The sequence below is a fragment of the Mesocricetus auratus genome, unplaced genomic scaffold (assembly GCF_017639785.1).
Source record: "Mesocricetus auratus isolate SY011 unplaced genomic scaffold, BCM_Maur_2.0 Super-Scaffold_100008, whole genome shotgun sequence".
In the NCBI taxonomy this organism is placed as follows: domain Eukaryota; kingdom Metazoa; phylum Chordata; class Mammalia; order Rodentia; family Cricetidae; genus Mesocricetus; species Mesocricetus auratus.
In genome coordinates, this window is record NW_024429192.1 from 60,452,974 (window position 1) to 60,467,932 (window position 14,959).

The following is a 14,959-nucleotide window of genomic DNA, read 5'->3' on the forward strand; positions in this document are numbered from 1 at the left end:
GTGCTAAAGTGTCAGGAAGGGGCAGTTACAGAGACAGAGGATGAGTTCAGTTTTGGACACACCATGGGTGTTTCTCTGTGAGTTCTAGACGGAAATGCATGGCAGATAGTCGGAAATTTGATTATCTGGTTTTTTGTTTTTTGTTTTTTAAGAAGAGGCTTGACTGATTTTGGGGTTCAAAGCAAGGGTGGAGATGATTCTCCAAGTGTAAGTGAAGCAGAGTGAGTACAGCTGTGGGCTAAAGAGTGCTGCCTTGCATTTCAGCTGCTGCTTCACAACTGGTGGCACTTAAGGATGCCACTGAGGACGGCAGAGGTCTTAGGTCTTGAGAACTTGGGACAGCACAGCCCTCGTCAAACTGAGGTAGCAGAGTGATCCCAGAAGGTGAGAACACCCAGGGGTGCAGAGGAAGAAGCAAGGCCCTTCTGCACAACCGTGGGTGACATGAAGGTTATGGGTTACTCTCACCTGAGCAGGGTGAAGGCCCTCCCCTTGTGTGTGGTCAGTTTCTCAAGAGTTGAGGAATGAGGAAGCAGAGGCAGCCAGGGGGAGCCCACTGTTCAAGAATTGTGCACGAGAGGGCCAGAAACACTTGGCAGCTAACTGAAGAGGACACTTTAAGTGGATGGTTGCCGTGACATTTATAGGACCTGGAGAGACTTGGGCTTGTTTAAAATCTGAGAGGTAAATAACCAGGAGCCAAGGGAGCCGTAAGGAGTGTGTGGGGTCTGTTCTGCCCGACCCAGGCTTCCCCTGTTCTTATCCCATTTACTTACTCCAGCACAAGTGGGGTAGGAAACACACACCTAAGTTTGAAACCGTGGTGAGCAGGAGCCGGGAACACAGCTGTGGCTTATCTTCCTTTAGATGTGATGTCCATATCATTTGGCAACAAGAAATTCTATGGCCTCCATTCAGGACCCCGCTGCCGCGGGTGGAGGGCAGGAGCAGCATCCTTTTAGCTCCTAAATGAGGAGTATTAGTGACATGATTCTGGGACACTGTACTGACCCAAAGGGCATGTCCTGAGAGATGACTAGGTTGCATGCTCCTGGTGGACTCAGCCTAAGTATGGGGAACAGGGCCCGAGAATATGCTGTCCTTCTTCTAAGCCGGTCAAGCAGCTAAGAGTTATGTTTGCAGGAAGGCGGGAGAACAATAACATGTGGTGACCAGGCGCCTGGGATGCAGGTGAGATAGACTCAGGGCGGAAAGATGGCGGAGCTGGAGGCAGCAGGTGGCAAGCTCTGCTTCCCGCGCTCGGCGCGGAGCCGAAGTCAGTGAAAACCCAAACCAGCGATTTGAATATCCGGGCGGGGTGGTGCCCTGAGATAAGTCTCCAGTGGAGGGAAGTATTTAATTTGCATCCAGCACTGTCGGAAAAACTCCTCCCTGCGGCCCAGGCGGTCTCGGGTGTGGAAGCGTTCTCCTGCCTACCTGACTATGTTTTGTGACCCAGGCCGGCAGGCTGGGCCAGGAGTTCCACTGGAATTAAAGTGTTCTTTCTGGTGTAGGTGGGGATAAAGGAGGGAAAGAATCTGGCCCCGGAGCTAGGACTTCTCTCTCCGCCTTGTTAGCGTTGGCGTCCTCTCTGGACTGCCACCTTAGGCAAGTCTGCACTTATCTCCGGGCCTCAGTTTCTTTGTTCATAAAATGGGGGTTTGGGCTATGATCTTCTCTGAACATGGCAAGCCACAGTTCATAGTCTGCCGCAAGATGAGCCCAGAGCGGAATCCCCGCAAAGCGCTCTTTGCGATCGTCTCCCGCTAGCGGCTCTCGCTTAGGCGGGCTGGGGGTCCGATTGCCTGGTGGGCGGGGCGCCGGATAGTCGCCCCGCCTCCTTACGGCCCCTCCGCGCCGGGCGCTGGGATGAGGCAATCACGTGACCTCACATCCGGCGCGGGAGTCCTGAGCTCGCGGGGCGCTCCCCGTGTGCTTGTCGGCCCTCCCCGCAGCGTGACCGGGCGCTGTGGCCGCGGGGAGGGGGTCCGCTTCGTCGCCGACGGCGGGAGGCCTCTTCTCAGCTCAGACCGCCCCACCTTCCCTGCCGGTCTTCCGCGCCGCGCTCCCTTGTTCTCGCCTTGCCCGGTTGCAAGCCGCTGCCGCAGGCGCCAACGAGCGGAGCGCGGACGCCCCTGCGCCCGGTGCGGCCCGGGCCCCGCCGCGGCACCTCGGTCCCCACAGTCGGAGCCGCGACGCGCGGCGGCGGCGGCGCCTCGAACCCGAGCGACCCGCGGCCGCCGGCGCTGGCCGAGGGCGATGGGGCTGGGCTGACGAGAGGCGGCGGCGGCGAAAGCGGCCGCCCGGCCCCCTGCGGCCTTTTGGCTGCCCGGGCCGGGAAGGCCGCCGCGGAGTCAGCACGGCGGCGCGGCTGGTGAGTGATTGGGAGAGCGGGGTGTGGGGCGGGCGGCGAAGGTGATGGGGAGGCTGGAGAAGGCGAGCGGCGTCGCCCGGGTGGTGGGTACCAGGTGAGTCTATGGCTGCTTCCACGGCCGGAATTGGACATCCTCTCCCAGGGAAGGTGTGTGTGACAGGGAGAGGGCGACGAGACCCGCTACCGTGTGGGACCACGTGTGAGTGTGGAGGCCTTGAGTGCATCCGCTGCGTGCGGCCCAAAGTCTGGAAGGAAGGTGATGTGCCCCCAGGAAGAGTGTGGACAGGGCCCCTGATGGGTTCGTGCCGGTGCTGACTAGTTCAAGTTCGGCCCAGGCCACGGAGTAGTAGCTTACCTTGGGTGTCAGCACACTTTACAGATAACCGAGGCCCAGAAAGGAAAAGTGACTTCGGATATGATGAGGTGTCAGCACTCGAGATTGTGAAGAGAAAGGCCCAGAACCCTTTCCGATAGTATAACTTTCTGGTTTGCCCTTCATAACAGACAACTGGCAGAATGATATCTTTTATGGTGGGGTGTGGATTTGGGAGGGAAGGAGGGAGGGAGGTAATAAGCATTGGGGATTGACAGTAACTGTTCGAGGCTTCCCAATTTGGAAAGCTTTTGTGACAGGTGTTTATTGTTTTCTTTTCCCGTAGGACTGACAGAAGCATCCTAGGATCCTGGGTGTCTGGACATAAGAGGTATGAGTTACTTATATAATTAACTACTAATGTTTTAGATTTAGTTAGAATTATATTTAATGGTTTATATTAGTGCAAAATAAATGGGCATGGAGTTGTAAACCTAGAAACTTACGTGCTTCTGGACCGAATAGTGATTTTTGATCTATGGGCAGGAAGCTAAGATTTTTTTTTAAATCCAAGAATGTGGGGACTTTTCAAGATGAACCTTCTTCTAGCGTAAAGGTTTATTGTTATTATGATTATCATTTTTCTCTTTTGGTTTTTCAAGACAGGGTTTCTTTTCTCTGGGTTTTGGAAGCTGCCCTGGAACTAGCTCTTGTAGACTAGGCTGGTCTCAAAACTCACAGAGATCCGCCTGCCTCTGCCTTTCCAGTGCTGCCCAGCTGAACATTTTTTAAAGCAAGGTTTGACTGTGTACAGCCCATGTTGGCCTCCGTGATCTTGCCTTGTCCTCCTGAATAGTTGCATTACAGGGCCACCACTACAGCTAGCCTAGAGGGGACGTTTTGCTTCTTTCCTGGTATTATTAACATCTGCTCTTCCAACCCCTCAATTCATCATTAGATGAGGCTGAAGGTGAGGTAGTTGAGATAGGTTTATTTGTTTACTTATTTATTGGGATAGGGTTTCTCTGATTTTGGAGCCTGTCCTGGCACTCACAGTGTAGATGGCCTTGAATTCTTAGAGATCCACCTGTCTCTTCCTCCTGAGTTCAATAACCGTTGCCAGAGCAGTGCTTGTTTTTGGTTATGGGATTGGGCAGGAAAAGTGCTATTATTTTAATTGCTTCATTTAAGTAGTACAGCTGTAGTTAGATGAAAATATTGAACTACAGTATATTTTGAAAACAAAGTTGATAAGCTTCAAGGTAATGTTGTAGGATGATTAATTTCTTTGTCCAAGCTAACCAGTAACAAATGGAAGTTTTAATTTAGATCTAGTTTGAAGTAATTTGCTATATTGGTATAAAACTAGTTTCATAGTTATTAGAACAAAACTCAATGTCTGATAAGATACTGGGTTCTGTTATCAGGTTTTAGCATTAAAAGAGTTCAGTAGGTAATGTTAGTTTCCCACATTTTTAAAAAAATAATTCATTTTATTTTATGTGCATTGGTGTTTTGCCTACTTATATGTCTGTGTAAGGGTGTTGGAATCCCTGGAACTGGAGTTACAGACAGTTGTGAACTGCCACGTGGGTGCTGGGACTTGAACTTGGATCCTAGAAGAGCAGTCAGGGCTATTAACTGCTGAGTCATCTCTCCAGCCCAAAACATTTATTTTTCAAATATTCTTCTGTGAATAAGTGTTTGGGGCTGGGGATGTAATTCAGTTCTTAAAGTGTTTGCTACTATCCATGAGGCCCTGGATACAATCCTGGGTGCCCAGTCAGATGCTTGTAATCTGCCAGAGGACCAGAAGTTCAAGGCATCCTCAGTCACAGACTCAGTTTAGGGCTATCCTGAACTACATGAAACTCTGTTGACAACTATAGAAAATTGTAATGGAAAGAATGCATGGGATTTGGGAACCAGATCTGACTTAACATCAATGCCAGTAGTTATTGAGAGATCATTGTAATCTAGGGTCCAAAGTAAATACTTGGTAGTTCTTGAACTTCATTTTCTGGATGAGGAAACAGATTTTGCAATAAAATAAGTTCCTAGTCATATACTTTCACAAACCTAGAAATAAGAACTTCTGTGTAGCAGAAAGTAATATTAAACTTAGATTGTGGCTGTCTTCAAAGTCCTTAAACTGTTCTTTTTTCCCCTTTCCTGGTTCATTCTAATTTACAAAGAATAATACCATTTCAAAGAGGTTTGAGGGTTAACTGAGCAAGAAGGGAGCACTCAGCTCCTGGCACTTAGAATTCCTTCATTCTTCCCTTTCTGTGCATTGTGTTTTTATATCACGGTGGCTTTGTAACCACTGAAGAACGTGCTTCATTCCTGAAATAAATAGTAATCATAGCAATATGCTGGGATCGCATGACTGTACTCATGGAACCCAGTCAGTGGTCAGACTTTGAGAACAAACAGTGACAGGAGAGCACATGGGGAATTTTGTTTTCATCTGTATTTTTTCTCCAGTGTTGGGTGATGGTGAAATAAAATCTGAAGGACAACTAGTGTTGGAATACAAAAAACAGAATTTCAAAGTCATCTTGATAATGTTTGTTCCCCTCCCCCCCAGCCCCCAGAGTTTTTCTGTGTAGCCCTGGCTGTCCTGGAATTCACCCTGTAGACCAGGCTTGCCTTAACTCAGATTTGCCTGCCTCTGCCTCCTGAGTGCTGGGGTTAATGGCTTGTACCACCTCTGCCTGGCTCTAATATGGTTTTATGTGAAATGGTTGTAGTACTTGAATTTGAATTCTGGGCTTCACAGATGGTGGGCATACACTAGAGCTACATCCGCAGCTCCTTTTGGTATAAGATTTCAACTCATTTGCCCAGGATGGCCTTCATTTGAACTTCTGCCCAGTATTCCTAAGTAGTTGAGATTAGAGTCTACATCTGTAAAACAGATCGTTTGGTGGTATACTTGCTGGCCTACACCAACTATATGTACTAATTGTAAGACCTTATTTGTGACTAGACCACACACTGAGCAAGAGTTAATGGCTGGGCATTTATTGACAACACTCTTAAAAACAGTTCAGAGGTATACTAAAAGTGGTTAATTTAGTGCCTAACATCTGTTAAGTAGATACAATTGATGTACCCTATAATTCTAGTGTTGAAATGTATTCTGAATACAATAGTATCCCTTCTATATAGCACCCACCATAGCTTAACCTATTGTAGTTTCAGTTAACTATTATTCAGCTGTGGTTTGAAAAGATTAGATGGAGAATTCCAGAAATAAACCATCTAGACTAGTGGTTCTCAACATGTGGGTTGTGATCCATTTGGCAAACTTCTGTCTCCAAAAATATTTATATTATGATCCATAACAGTAGCAAAATTACAGTTATGAAGCAGCAACAAAAATAATTTTGTGGTTGGGGGGGTCACCACAACATGAGGGACTTTATTAGAAGGTCTCATGGAGCATTAGGAAGGTTGAGAGCCACTGATCTAGATATTTAAGTTTTGTGTTATTTTGAATAGTGATGAAATTTTGTATTGTTCCATTGTTCTGGCCTAGAAATAAGTCACCATTGGTCCAGTATACTACTCTCTTGTCTGTGCCTACTAGTTGCTTATTAGCCATTGTAGCCAATAAATTGACTGTCATGATATTTTAGTGTTGTAGGTATCCCTATTTATTAATATAGCTAGCAATTCAGGTTATCCAAAGAAAAACTAAAAATTTCTTAAGTTAAAGGTAAGATGTTTTAAGAGAAAAGAATAAATGGAGAGATCACATTTGCATAGCTTCTATTATAGTATAATGTTAAGTTGCTTTGTTATTGATAATCTTACTGTGCTTATTTGTAAATTAACTTGCATATAGGAGAAAATGTATATACAAAGTCTGGTACTACCCCAGTTTCATTTGTTCACTGGGATATCTTGGACTGCCCTGCTGGTTTAAGTGGACTGCTGTATGCTTTATCTGATTTAGCTAAATCTTGATCTACAAAGTGGGCTACAGGATTTACTTGGCCTTTGGATTTTTTTTGTAACTTTCTGTTAATTGAAGCTAACTGGCCTGTATATGGAGAGTAACTATGTAGTCAAAGCCATGTTCTGGTTAGCCCTGTAAACTATTTAGAAAATATATAAGAATCATGGAAATCTTGAATTCTTACTTGAATTCTCTTACTCTGAGAGAGAAGTTCAGAATTCAAATAAAAATATAAAGTGTTCTATGGTCACCTCCCCACCCCCCACCCCCCCAGTTTTCTCTGTGTAGCTTTGGTGCCTCTCCTGGAACTTGTTCTGTAGACCAGACTGGCCTCGTGGATTATTTTTTCTTGTTTTCTTCACAAAAGCATTGGGCACTAAAATAAAGATCTGGGACCGGAGAGAGAACACTGGCTGCTCTTTCTTCCCGAGGTCCTGAGTTTAATTCCCAGCAACCACATGGTGGCTCATAACCTTCTATAATGAGATCTAGTGCCCCCTTCTGGCCTGCAAACATACATGCAGGCAGAACACTATATACGTAATATAAATAAACAAATCTTTAAAAAAAAATAAAATAGAGGTCCAAGAGCAGAAAATAATAATGTTGAGAGGTTACAGACAATTTAGACTGGCTCTTTCTTACAGCAAAGCTGGTGTCTGGGGAGGTAAATGGCAACATGTTAATAAAGGGTCTGGGTTGGTTCCAGTCTGTCTTGGTCATGTGGATGTACTGTTCTTCAAGGTCCTTATTTTGTATTCTAGTAGTGGCACTGTAATCAGCCTGGCAGAGCTAAAGATATTCTAAAGGGATACTTATGTCCATTGGACTATTGAAACAGTGGGCACCCAAAAGTTGGAGCTCCCCTAGGAAACTCATGTTGGGAGAAGAGAAAGCCTAAAGCATAAGCCCCTGTGAAGAGGGGAGGGGGATGGGTGGATGGACAGATGGACACAGAACTCCCTGAAAGAAATTTACAACTTGACATACTACCTTACAGGGGAGAAAGTGTAGAACCATACCTTGACCTGATGACTGCTTAGTAGAAATAAGGAACTCTTGCCTTCTTAAACTTTAACCTCATGTTAAGACCCAGAAGGTGGGCTTGGCCAGGGATAGCTGCATTTCTTTGTCCCTCCACACACACCAGAAGCACACTGACTAAATCTCGTTCTATTTCACTATTAATTTAACTATTTCAGTTGGCTTATTGCAATATATATGGATGGTCAAACCTGACTTGTTGATTCTAAGACCATAGCAGCACATCTCAGAATTCTGTGTGATACTCTCTGACCCCTGTTGGGGGTTGCATATCAGATGTCCTATATACCAGATATTTACAATTCATAGCAGCAAAATTACAGTTTTGAAGTAGCAACAAAAATAATTTTATAAGCCGGGCGTTGGTGGCGCATGCCTTTAATCCCAGCACTCGGGAGGCAGAGGCAGGTGGATCTCTGAGTTCAAGGCCAGCCTGGTCTACAGAGTGAGTTCCAGTACAGCCTCCAAAACAATACAGAGAAACCCTGTCTCGAAAAACCAAAAAAAAGGAAAATAATAATAATTTTATGGTTCAAGGTCTCCACAACATGAGGAACCGTAGAAAAACTATAAAAGAGTAAAGGTTTCTCTTTATAGCCCAGGCTATCTTGGAACTGATTCTGTAGACCAGACTCACAGAGATCCACCTGCTCCTGTCTCCCAAGTGCTGGGATTAAATATGTGCAGAGAACCAAGTTTTAAGAGTTATCTTTGATTGCTTGTCAAATTTCTTAACACTTTTTCGTTTGTTTTAAAATGAGTCATGGAATGTTTCTCACATGTGTGTTTGAGGTGGTTCCCCCCCCCCATAATCCTGGATTCTCCATTGCCCCCATTTGTGAAGTACAATGAAATTATTTTGTTATGAAAGACAAGTGTTTTGGTTCTTGATCTTTTTCTTCACAGTACTGGGGATTAAATGTAGGGCTTCCTGCATGCTAGGCAAGTAATCTACCACTGAACTATAGTCTAAGCTCTTCTTTTTTTTTTAAAGATTTATTTATTTATTATGAATATAGCATCCTGCCTCCATGTACCTCTATACACATCAGAAGAGGGCACCAGATTGAATTGTAGATGGTTGTGAGCCACCATGTGGTTGCTGGGAGTTGAACTCAGGACCTCTGGAAGAGCAGTCAGTGCTCTTAACCTCTGAGCCATCTCTCCAGCCCTTATTTATTTATTTGTTTATTTATTTTGAAGGGAAAATCTTGTGGTTAGGACAGTCTTGAACTCTAGTCCAGGCAAGCCTGAATTTTAGTCTCTGACTTTAGCCTCGCTAGTAGATGAGAGTACAAGCCTTTGCTACTGCTTCTAGCTCCTGGTTCTTCCTGGGTAATCTGCATTTGAGTTAAAGTCAAGGCCTTATGTCCTTCTTTTTTGGACTTCAAGTTTATACTGAAGGAAGGCCTGTGTAGGGGAAAATTACGGGGGGGGGGGAGGGGCAAGGAATCCTTGAAACTGCGTTAGAGTTGGAAATGGCCACTTGCTTTGGGTTTAAGACGTCTTAGATCTAAGTACCAGCTTGAATATTGATTGGAAATTGATTTGTTGTCTTTGAATTTCAGTAGCCAGTTTCTCCTCTGGCTTTAGTACAGGTTACCTCACTAATAAGTTGGAATCTCTGTTTTGAGACAGGGTCTCATGTAGCTCAGCCTGGTCTTGAACTCTTGATTCTTCTGACTTCATCTTCCACCTTCCAAGTTGTGAAATTATAGGGATGGGCTGCACTGCCTGGTTGAGAGATGTCCTGTGACAAGTGAATGGATGTGATGTGGTGCTCATCTGTAATCTTAGCACTCAAAATACTGAGGTAGGAGGACTGACAGGCATTTGAAACCATCCTGTCCTCCATAGTGAATACAGGACTACAGGGCAAGACTGTCTCAAAGTAACCACAGAAACCCTTTATGCCCTGGAAGAGAACAAGGTTTATTGGATAGACTTGTGTGTGCGTGTGATTTTTCGAGATGTTTTCTCTGTGTAGTCCTGGCTGTCCTGGAATTCACTCTGTAGATCAGGCTGGCTTTGAACCCACAGATATCCTTCTGCCTCTGGGCACCAGTACTGCCTGACAAACTTGTGACTTCGGATTCACATGCAAGTGATTTTTTTATATTATAGCCCCTAAACCACTGGCCCTGTATCTAGGATATATAAGTCAATTAACCTTTTTACTTTCTTCATTTGCCAAACAAAATTTACCTTAGTTTAAGAGTGAGCTCTAGTAAATATAAAATGCTAGTTTTTTTTTTTTGTTCAGTAATACTCAGCATGTTTAAAACAGGCAGTGTGTATTTTGAAAGGTTCTTGAGAATACTTGCCTTTGATTTGTTTTTTGGTTTTGGTTTTTCGAGAACAGGGTTTTTCTGTATTGTTTTGGAGGCTGTCCTGGAACTTGCTCTGTAGACCAGGCTGGCCTTGAACTCACAGAGATCCGCCTGCCTCTGCCTCCTGAATGCTGGGATTAAAGGCATGCACCAACACTACTCAGCTCTGCCTTTGATGTTTTATTCTGACTTTTTTCATAGAGAAAGCACCCTTACTTTCATCTTTAGTAGCAACCTTTGAGAAGTTCATGTTGGGGACTTCAAGTGTTTCTGTTGATATGTTTTGAGACTTTTTCCTCTATTTAACAATTTTATATGTATGTGTGTTTTGCCTGCTTGTATGTATGTGCACCTTGTGTATACCTGGTACCCATTGAGGTCAGAAATGGACAGAATTTCTGGAACTGCAATTACAGACAATTGTGAGCTGCAGTATGGGTTCTGGGAATTGAGCCTGGGTCTTCTAGAAGAGTAGCTAGTGCTCTTAACCTTGGAACCAGCTCCTGGTGTGTCTTATATAGTATATTTACCTGTCTCTTTGTGCCTGTTTTTTTTTGTTTGTTTGTTTGTTTGTTTTGTTTCTTTGAGACAAGGTTTCTCTGTATAGCCATGGCTGTTCTGGAACTTGCTTTGTAGACCATGCTGGCCTCAAAACTCAAGAGATCTGTGTCTACCCTCTACCCTGAGTCTGCACCATCTCCCTTGCTGCTGGTTTGTTTTACAGTGTGTTCTCCCTTTCTTACCTTTCTGTTACCAGTGTCTGTTTCTGGCCACTTTAGAGTCTCAGTTATTGTTTGGGCTAGCCTTTCTGTGTGGCAGAACTGCAGCATCCACTTTTTACATTTTTTTTCTAGCTTTTATTGTTTATTTGAAACAGTCTTCTATGTAACTAATGCTGGTCTTGAACTTTCCATCCTTCTGCCTTAGCATTTCCAGTGTTCGGATTACAGGTGTGTACTACTAAAGCTCACATCCATTCTTCATTTTGTTACTTAGAGATTCATATTAGGTTTGTCACCTTTTTTAGATACTTATGAAAATCTGTTTTTTCCTAGGGTTATATCGAAGAAAGCAGCATAATTAAAAGGTTAGCTAAAAGTTGAGACTATTAGGAGATGCTTTGTACTGTGTGTGAGAAGTAAATCCTTGGATCTATTTGTCTTCTAAGCCCTGAGGTCACAGATGCCTGCCATGTTTGGCTTTTTTGTTTCTCTCTCTCTCTCTCTCTCTCTCTCTCTCTCTCTCTCTCTCTCTCTCTCTCTCTCTCTCTCTCTCTCTCTCTATCTCTCTCTCATATCTCTCTCATCTCTGTGTAGCTTTGGCTGTCCTAGAACTTGCTCTTTAGACCAGGCTGGCCTTGAACTCATGGAGATCCTGCCTCTGCCTCCCTAGTCCTGGGACTAAAGGCATGCATTTGACACCACCACCCTCAGCCAGTGCTTGTAAACACTGACCCATGTCTCCATCCCCTCCATCTTGTTTTTGAGGCTGTCTCTCACTATTCTGAGACTAGCTGGCCAGAGAACCCCAGGGATCTGCCTGTGTTCAGACTGGGTCCAAGCCCTGTTTTTTTGTTTTTTGCATTGGTTCTAGCCCTCACACAGGGCTTTACCTGCTGAATCCTCGTCCCCAGACCCCAGCTATCACTTCTGTTAACTTCTGAGCAGAATTACTTGAGCAGCAGTTCTCAACCTGTGGATCAAAACCCCTTTGGGGTTGCCTATCAGATATCCCTCACCAGTTGTTTACATTGTGATTTATAATAGTAGCTAAATTACAGTTATGAAGCAGCAGTGAAATAATTTTATGGTTGGGAGTTACCACAGCATGAACCGTATTAAAGGGTCTCAGTGTTAGGAATGTTGAGAACCACTACTCTTGAGAAAGGATTTAATTTTGTGGACATAATATTGAGATGGGGTTGTATAGGGGTTGTAACATCTTAGGAAGGGATCTGATTAAGATAGTTGGGAAAGAGCGTAGGGTTGAGATGGGAGCCTGCCCCAAACCCAAATTTGTTGTAAAATTTTGCCCAGAAAAAAGAGTGAGTCCTTCTCTGGTCTTATTTCAGTCATTATCGATTGCATTACCAGGTGCTGGCTTAAGTTTCAAACAGTTGGAGTGGTGAGGAAAAGTGGGAGGAGTCCTCTGCTAGAAGATTGAAGGAACAGTCAAAGTTTAGTGACTTGATTTGAAGGATTAATAGCAGCACCTCAACTAGACTAGGTTTGGAAAGGCATTCTTGGCAGAAAGAGTATTTGTATACATAAGAATGGAGTCAGGAAGTGGCAGGGTTATTTGAAGTGCTGCAAATTGTGCTCTGTGAAAGGGACGTCAAGTTTGTAAGTGTGATGAGCAGTTGATATGTGACAGATTCTAAAGGCTCTTACAAGTCTTGTAATTAGTTTTTACTTTGGAGCTCACTTCAAATTTGGAAAATGATGTTGCAGACACTCAGTGGCAAGCTATTGAGACTTTACCCAGGGAAAGTAGAGGTTACAGTTGGTTTACATATAGATGTGAATGAGGAAGACTAGGAAGAAAGGACCTGGATTGAGGCAAGGTCAGTGGAGATAGGGCTGGCGAAGTAGCATGGGAAAGGAAAGAAGTGATGGAGGTGTTAAATAGGAGAGTTCAGGGTGATTTGTAAATTAGTTGTTTTATACACATCCTAATCATTAAGGAGGTGAATGAATTGGTAAGTTTGAAAGGCAGGCTGTTTTGAAGAAAGGTTGAGTTTCAGCTGTTTATAAACAAGAATGGAGAGGTTGGATCTGTGAGTCTGATGGAAATAAGAGATCAGTGCTGAAAAACTGAAGGGCAGTTGTTGCCATCATAGACATTCCAGCAGTGCCATACTCTGTCCCTGGTGACAGTGTTACAAAAACAGACCCTAGGGACATTAACAATTAAGTGATTGTTAGGAAGTAGTAGCTTGGTAACCTGGCTACTTGACTTTCTATTTAGGTTAGTATTGGGTAAACTGCAGTTAAGCAGAATTGTGGGAAGTAGAAAGGGCATTGTGGGAGCTGGGTAACTGTTTTTCATGAATAAATGGATCCACTCTATTCATAGCAACATTTGGTTTGAAAGATAGTACTGTCAGTGTCATTCTTGTCTTTAAAAAGATATTTAGGTCTGGGATTGTGCTAGAGTATCCAGTGGTAGAGTGTTCACCTAGTGTGGTTGAGACCCTGGCAATATCGGTAAATTAGTAGAAGTTTCTAGACTACATATACCTGTACACATATCAGTTACTGTTTTTATGATTTGTTTCACTGTGTAACCTTCACTGGCTGGAACTCAACATATAGACAGGGTTGGCTTCCTGCTCATGGATCTGCCTGCTTTTGCCTCCTGAGTGCTGGATTTAAATGAGGCATCATGCACTCCCTCTCCTCTAGGATGGTTTTGCTAAGGTGCCTAGACTGGCCTTGAACCAGTAATTTTTCTACCTTTGCTACCTGAGTGAGTGAGTGTGTGTGTGTGTGTGTGTGTGTGTGTGTGTGTGTGTGTGTGTGTGTGTGTGTGTGTGTACTATATATTTTTTTAAATTTTCATGGGATATAGTTTTTTGAGGTTTTAATTTTGAAGTTCACATAAGCCAGGTGTATGTGCCTCTTCCAGCGAGGCTGAAGCAGGAAGATTTTAAGAGTTAGAGACTAGCTTGTCCATTGTGATCATACCTTACCCCAACATACATCTCTTCTCTAATAGGACATGGGGGCCCCCAGGTGCTACAATTGTAAATGTGCAGGATTGTGTCTTTTGTAAAGGATAATTTCCTACTGATTTTCTGCTTCTTTGTGATTGAACCTTCAACTCATCAAGACTGGAAGAGTGAAATATAAGTCGTACTGTAGTAAAGATCATGAATGAAATGATTTTTGAAGTTTTGAAAGCTGCAGTAATCCTAAGCAAACCATGCTGAGTTACTGAAAGTAAACATTAGTCTTTCTTCTGTTAATAAAACAACAAAATGAGGTGCTGGAAGTGTAGCTTGGGTTGGTCGTGCAGGAAGCCCAGGATTTTAAACCTCCCTACCCCATTCACCACATAGACCAGGCGTTGTGGCTCAGGCCTGTAAGTCCAGCACCCAGGAGGATGAAATTGTGAATTCCAGTTGGAGACCAACCTGTGATATATGAGACCTTGTCTTAGAAAACATTTCTGGAATTTCTATCTCCCAAACATACTGCAGATTTAGGAATTTAATCAATTCTCTAGAAATTTTCTTGTCTTCATTGTTTTTTCTTTTCCTTGTCAATTTTCTCTATTCCCACTTTTCATTCTGGCTCTTCCTGTTCATTCTGCTGCTGAATTTTGAGTCCTTTCTGTGCATGCAATTACATTTTGTTTTGACAATCCATCACTTACTTTTGAGAAATAAGAACAGTGATACTAACTGAGCATTCTTCTGTATAGTGACCCATATTGCCATGACAGCAAACAGTAACATTTAAAAAACACTCCAGTTTCAGTTGTGGTAAAATGTGAAAAATAGCTGTCTCAGAATTAATGAGATTTCAACTATCTTTTTTTTCTGGGATTAAAGGCATGTACCACCACCACCCAGCCCTGAACTACCATTTTTAAATCATTGATTTAAATGTCAACTGAGTTATTAGTGATTTTATTTAATGGTATTATAGTTTTTTTTTTTTTTTCGAGACAGGGTTTCTCTGTGGCTTTGGAGGCTGTCCTGGAACTCTCTGTAGACCAGGCTGGTCTCAAACTCACAAGAGATCTGCCTGCCTAGTGCTGGGATTAAAGGCATGAGCCACCAACGCCCGACACACACACACCCATTTTTTTTTTTTTTTTTTTTTGGTTTTTACGAGACAGGGTTTCTCTGTATTGTTTTGGAGGCTGTCGGTCCAGCCCGGCCTCGAACTCACAGAGATCCTCCTGCCTCTGCCTTCTGAGTGCTG

General features: G+C 43.7%; 1 protein-coding gene across 5 annotated transcripts in view; it reads left to right on the forward strand.

The window, feature by feature from the left end:
- The first annotated feature begins 665 nt into the window (after positions 1 to 665).
- The window catches only part of Atp13a3 (ATPase 13A3), a 78,695-nt gene continuing 64,401 nt past the window's right edge, over positions 666 to 14,959 (forward strand). For 3 of the 5 annotated variants that reach the window (XM_040750983.1, XM_040750988.1, XM_040750987.1), the window contains exons 1-2: positions 1,878 to 2,374; positions 3,034 to 3,078. The gene's annotated coding sequence lies outside the window, so the exon portion shown is untranslated. Of the gene's footprint in view, positions 685 to 1,876; positions 2,375 to 3,033; positions 3,079 to 14,959 lie in introns of those variants that run through there. The other 2 variants (XM_040750984.1, XM_040750986.1) reach the window with 2 other exon arrangements.